This window comes from Capsicum annuum, chromosome 11 (assembly GCF_002878395.1).
Source record: "Capsicum annuum cultivar UCD-10X-F1 chromosome 11, UCD10Xv1.1, whole genome shotgun sequence".
Taxonomy (NCBI): Eukaryota; Viridiplantae; Streptophyta; class Magnoliopsida; order Solanales; family Solanaceae; genus Capsicum; species Capsicum annuum.
The window spans coordinates 206,902-214,017 of NC_061121.1; positions in this window are offsets into that span (position 1 = coordinate 206,902).

The following is a 7,116-nucleotide window of genomic DNA, read 5'->3' on the forward strand; positions in this document are numbered from 1 at the left end:
TTTTTTTCTTTGTTTTTTTTTTCACACCAGTGATGAGAAAATTGATGAAACAATTTTGTCTGATTCACAATTCACAATCCCTGATGAGATGTTACCGAGCCTAAATGTCTATCGAAGACAAAGCATAATCATACATCCATCGGCAAACTGTCAAGAAGAATCTCATCATGAAATTTTAGATGCAAAAACTTCTGACACCGTCATTGAAGATCGGGCTCAAGTATGTATCTGTCTATAATATATTTTGAGTTTGTTTAGGTTTGTTTTGATAGAAAAGAAGTAATATTCTTTTTTAATTTTTTTGTTAGATGAATAGAGGGATCACTGATTTGAGTTCAAAGTCACTGGTGCATTCAGAGGTCGAACTTGATACAAAGGAGCAAGTTAGGACACCTCCTAATACACAAAAAGTAAACAATGATGAACAAAGGGTTGAACAACTGTGGCCTGATTCACAAAACACAATCCCGGATGAGTTTCTGCCTAGCTTGAATGTATACGATCAAAAAAGCATCATGATTCATCCATCCGATAATCGTGAAGTTAAAAATCCTAGACCAAAGTTAAGGATTAGGTGACCATCAAAATTCAAGGAATCGCCATACACCAAAAAATTTGGTTCAGCAGCTGGTAAGTATAATAAGATATATATAATTTTTAATGTAATATGTCCTGAAAATATGTTTGTATTAATTAATTTTTTGTAATCTGTAATTATATAGGGAGCTCGGCAGGGCTAATACGCATATTCCCCCAGAAACATCCATTTTTATATCACCCGATTGATGGAATAATAGATACGAAGATTGTCAAAAACTTCATGGAATAGATTTCTGCCGACCTATTAAAAGCTACTGCCAAGAGGTTGTTCTTTTGACTTGATTCAGATTATTTTTTTGTATCAATTATGTTTTCCTGATTTACCATCTCATTACAATACCTAAGAAAGAAAAAGCAGAACATTACAAGAAGGGAAAGTCAGACACTCCAATGATGCATTTTGGTGTTGAGACTGTTAAAGATAAAAATTGATTCTATACTATGGGGATTGCAGATCAGACATAGACAGACTCGGTTAGTATATTATTTTGAAATTTATTCCATTGCGGCTGAAACACTACTTAAAATACATATTAGGTTATATTGAAATACATATGGTTTAACATATATGTGTTTAAAATACATATATACTTCAGAAATATAAATATGATATAGTATAGTACATCACATACTGTTGCATATACTATTAGATAACATAGTCTTGAAGTAACTAATCTTCAACATTAATATTAAAAAAGCATATGTATTATTTACTTACATACACTTTAATATTTAGTATATAATTTGTTTGAATGTTCTAATTTTTTGGTATTTACTAATGCAGCATATTGATGTCTTCTTTTACTACTTAAGGAAGAAGTCAAAGTACGGGCCGCACAGTTCGTACGAAAATGAGCTAAACAAATCGTACAAATACAGTACAGTTGACTGCAACTTTATGAATGTAATTAGATATTTGATGGATGTTTATTGGATCATCAAAACATTAATGCTGGAGGACAGCAACACCATCTTAACGAATACATCAATGGGTTCCGTATGCATGCTGCAGTGTCATGGCATACAGTGGAAGACATTTTTATTCCGGTCAATTAAAAAAAAAGCATCACTGGGTTCTCGCAGTTTTATCATTTTCAGAGAGGTGTATATTCCTGTATGATTTATATGAATCCAGTGGTCATTGTTTTGCAGGAATTTTGACTTATTGAGAGAGTCGCCACTTTATTTTGAAAAGGAATTAAGAAACCTTTAGAGAGTTACTTAAAACGATTCAAAACAGGAAAATCGCTTTAAGTTCTTAAGATTTTGAGTAAGTGGTTCTTATTAACTTTTTAGGAAGGTGTTAGGCACCTAAAACGTCCGCTAACTTGCGGTTATCCAATCTGTTTGAGAACATTCTTTTGATTAATTTCTAAAGATTTATTTGCTGAAAAAATTATTGATTTTAGAAATATTTTGAAGGTTTGCAAAAATTAGTTCTTAGCAAATTCATTAGGGGATTTAACTAGGTTCGCACAAGGCATGCAAAACAAATAATCAAAAAGAAAAGGGAAAGGGGAGAAGTAATGATTTAGGATTTGAAGCCCAAACCAATGAACCTGTCCTAATCTAGTTGGGTTTTCAACCCATTTCTCCTTTCACTTGTCCCATTTCTATGTTTTCGAGCCCTTTGGCTCGAGTTTTTGCTTCACCTGTATTAAGTACAATCTTGGCTTCTAGGCCCAAAATAACTCAAGCAATAAACCGATAAAATAATGATAAATAAATAAATAAATATTACAACAATGGATAAAGAAAAAAGGTGAGGCTAGCGATTCGTATTGCCACTTCGAGGTCAACGGAAATATCATCTCAAAATAATAGTCGAACTCAATCACATAGCTTATGGCTCTCAAGGCCTTTACAGCAAAACAATTCTCAGCAACCAAGGTGATAAAATGCAACTACGAATCAGGTAATATTAGACTGAAAACTGTTAAACTAGAAACAAGGTATGACCTTTAACCAAAAACCAGCTATTCGAACCATAACAGTGCACAAGATAAAACCTTTAGTCAAAAATTAATCAATAATACCAAGAGTATGTGACAGATCATGAAATCAAAATAAAGACGATGAAACCATATATCAGACAATCAAGGCGGAAATTAATCCTAATGTAACAATACAAACAACATCATCTTTCGCAAAAAGAGCAACCTATGATCTTTAAAAATTTCTACAGCAACAAATTCCCAGCGCATTACTTAAAGTATTAATAACCAAAGAATGAATAATATGAAGAAATAAGATGAACGAGAAAGTGACAGTAAAACTAGAAGGGAGAGACATGTTTACCTCTTTCGGGGCAGCAAACGGGACGATGAGCTATCAACAAAATTGTCGCTACCGGAATCTCGCAACGTCGATCACCAACAGAGCGTCCTTTTGCTTTTTCCTCTAGAGATTTCAAAACTAACTTGGAGAGAAGAGAGAAGAGCCCCCCAAAACCTCTATGAAATAACCCTAACTCCCAAACTTTCTCCCAAAAAAAAACCCCTAAAATTTACTAACCTTGTAATATCAACCTCAGAAGGGAAAGAAGAGAAAAAAATGCCCTAAATAGTGACCTAGAATTTTCCTCTCAAGAAATTATTTCCTTCCCCCCCCCCCCCCCCCCAAAAAAAGAGAGCCCCCTTAGAATCCTCAATCCCCCTTTTTATAGAGAAACAAAAAGATAGGGTTCATTTTTGGGCTTCCCGTAAGGGCAGTCTTGGTATTTTTCCAAACTTTTGAAATTCAAAACTAATGATAAGGTTGACAACGGGATTTGTTACTCGAACTTGTACCGATTTTTGGATTCTTGGAAAATTTTGAATTGGTTCCAACCAATAGGAAAAGAAAACGTAGAAATCCCCTCCCAAAACCAATCAAAACCAAATACATAGGTAAGAAATTATACCAATAATTCTGAGATTCAAGGAATTTGGCCGTTAGGGTAAGCCAAATCACCCATTTTCTAGAAGATTTTATGTCTTTCCTCGTCGTGCTATCGCATGGAACGCGTGAAGAAGGATAGAGTTGGTTACTGGTTTCTCCGGATTCTGGGTTGAAGGTGGGTTCTGGATTTGGTTGGTGTTGACGATGGTTGGTGTTGACTTGAAGTTTTTGTTGCTTATGGAAGTTAAGGAGGAAAATAAGATGGGCTGGGTAGGGGTTTAGGCGCTGGGCCGGTCGTTTGTTATTGGGCTTGGGGTGGCAGTTAAATATCATTGGGCTGGTTTAGATCATTTTGGGAATTTGAAAAATAGGGAGTGGGCTGGTGGGTCAGGAATATATGGCTCGGTTTGGTTGATATAATTGAAGAGAAAATGGGCCACTACTGATTTGCTAATTGGGTCAAAATTGAGGATTTGGCCATTCATTTAGGTTTTGGCCGAATTGAAGATCAATTGGCTAATTGCATCGCAATTATGGCCAATTTGATTTCAATTGCGGCCGAATCTAACAGATTGGCCAAATTAAATCAGTTTTTGAAATGAATTAATAGCATATTTAACCCCGAGCTTCTTGATTCGATAAAAATTAAACACATATTCATCCAAATAAATTATTTTTTGAGAGTAAATTATTTGAATCAAGATTCTAATTATTAAAATTATTTTTAAGATAATCCTTAATTAAAAGACCGGCATTCTGTAGAATAAATGTTTAAGCGAAAAAATTATATATATTTTCATATAATTGAATACGATAGTATATAATCGCCACTTAAACGATGAAATTAGCCGACTAAATGATTTGAAAATATTTTATTCAGGTAAAGTAAATATTGTAATTTTATTTTAAAATCGAAGAAACTCGAGACTAAACTCAGTTATGGGGGGCAAAAATTAGGTGTCAACAACTGCCCCCTCCCTTTGGTTAGGGTGAATGCAAGTAACCCTAAGCAAAGGGAGGTTGACGTCCCTAATTTTGTCCGACCACAAATTCATATCTGGAGGAAGTTGGTTTATGTACGAGCCTAAGGAGTTATGGCAGGACCTCGGCATCAGGTTTTAAAAATTCACAAGTTGTCTCAATTTTTTAGAAATTTATGATAAAATCAAAAAAGCGAGGGAGTAAAGGGATTTAGGGGGAGGTTGGAACGTAGTCGATTTTTCTATATGGAGCCTAGCCTACATATCCCCAAGACTTAAGGAATCAGACTGCTTGTAGTTTGACTCAATCGGTAGAAAAGATAGCCTTTATTTCAGATGGTCTTTGGCTCAGGATAAATGACAAGTTGATCGAGTTGCGGAAAAAGGCTTGTAACCTCTTAATCACAAATGTGGGATCCTTCCCACTCATAGAAAAGAACTTACCCGGCCATAATTTCCAAAACTCTAAGTATGTTGTCACCCAAATTTAAAAGGAAGGGAAAGTTCCCCTCGATATGAGTTAAGAAAACATCCCAGAGGTAAAGATGAGATCATAATATCCAAAAATACCCACATGCCTTCTAATAGAGGCGTGGTTAGATGGTGGTGGTGATCATCATTTAGCTCGCGTCTAGAGAGTTTGATATCTCTCTCCGGACTATGTCCCATTTTGCTGCTGAGGCAGTGTTCCACGTTGTGCTACGTTTTTTTTGGGAGTCGTCCACACCTGTGGTTTTGATTTGAGATTTTCATCCTTTCAGATGCTTTCGATAATAGTTCAAATAAAAATCATTAGTAATAAGCATAATTCACGAGAGTGGCGTATAGTTTTTACCACATCTCCACATGAGTTGTTGTCTAAGAAGCGAAGTCATCTTTCCATGTACCTATTTTGGAATGAAATAACTGGCAACAACAAATACAACAATCCTCTTGGTTGTCGTATAATTATGACATTTGTCGGTTGAATATGCCTTCAGAGTAGGGTGGCTCTTTTGGACACCGGCGATACTTTTTGTAGAATGGTCCCTACAGCCGTGTAATATTATGCTGGTGTGGCAACCCTTTTGGTTATATATATCACTTGTTGTATGTGGAATGATAACCTCTCCGGTTATAGCCGATGATCGATTTATAAATTTTTCTTAAATTGTCAATCTTTGAATAATCTTGTGCATTATTTGAAGTTGGATACGAGGCGACTTACAAATATCCTTTGAATTGCTAGCTTTTAGGTAATCCTACACATTATCTGACTTTGGATAAGAGATGTCTTACAGATATCCCTCCAATCGCTAGCTTTCAGGTGTTGATGCACATCATCCGACCTTGGATACAATATGACTTATAGATAATCCCTTAAATTGTTAGTCTTTGGGTAATCTTGCACATAATCGATCTTGGATATGATGCTGCTTATAGAGAACCCTTGGACATATCAATTTGATAATCTTGCATATTCTCCGATAAAGATTTAGTTGCGACTTGTGGATATCCTTTGAACTATCGATTTTCGGGCGATCTTGCACACTATCTGGTTAGGATGTTGTTGTGTCTTATGGATGACTTACAGGCTATCAACTCATAGGTGATCTTGCACACTATCCTATTTAAAATAATATGACTTATAGATAACCCTCAAATTGTCAATTTCCAGGAAACCTTATATATCATTCATCCTTAGATAGCGACTTAAAGGCGTCCCTTCAAATCGTGTGCTCTCGATGCATTCAGATGATGATTTATGAAAAAATGATGATATCCTCGACGCCAACATTGTGTCTAGCGCATCAACAGATATACTAAATGCTGATGATATCCTCGACGCCAGCGTTGTGTCTAGCGCGTCAACAGATATTAAATGATGATGATATCCTCGATGCTAGCATTGTGTCTAGCGCGTCAACAGATAATAAACTCCTTCTGGGGCGATGGTAGGAGATGACCTTTGCGGCAATGATATAAAATGGCCCTTGTGGTAATGATATGCGATTGCCCTGGCGGCAATGATATGTAATAGCCTTTGCGGCGATGATATGTAATGGCCTTGGCGACAATGATATGTAATGGGCTTCTTGGCAAATTTTAAAATAATTTTACCTGCATTTGTCAGCGTCTTGCTTTCTACATGTACCTATACTCAAGGTAAACGATTAGTAGACACAAAGTCGCTTTTGCTAGCGACTATTTTTTAGGAAACTTCTAAATACAATATTTGTAAACAAGACAAGACGCCTTTATTTGTGTTTCATGATCTCAAGAAATAAGGTGGACAAATCAAAGGGTCCTCAATAAATGGGTATTAAACCCATTTTAGGTCTACCCTAAAATACCGTTCTTGAGCATTGCTACTCTGGTGTGGCTCCCAATTTGCTGGGGATTTTTTGAAAGAGACTCTTATTTTTGTGTATTGATCCCTGCATCCACTGAAAAATGATTAGTTTGAATGAAATCACTCCGTGTTGACCTCCTTCGATCCTTGATTTGCTCCTCGCCATCTTTCAAGTGCTTCGTCATGCTGGGACCTCCACCCCTGACTCTCCGTCCCAATTGATGTCTAGGCAAATACTAATTAAAAGATTTATGAGTATTTTTTAAAGTAGTCTTAAATTTTAGAAAATATTTTTGAAAGCCTTAGAAAATCTCTGCAGTCATG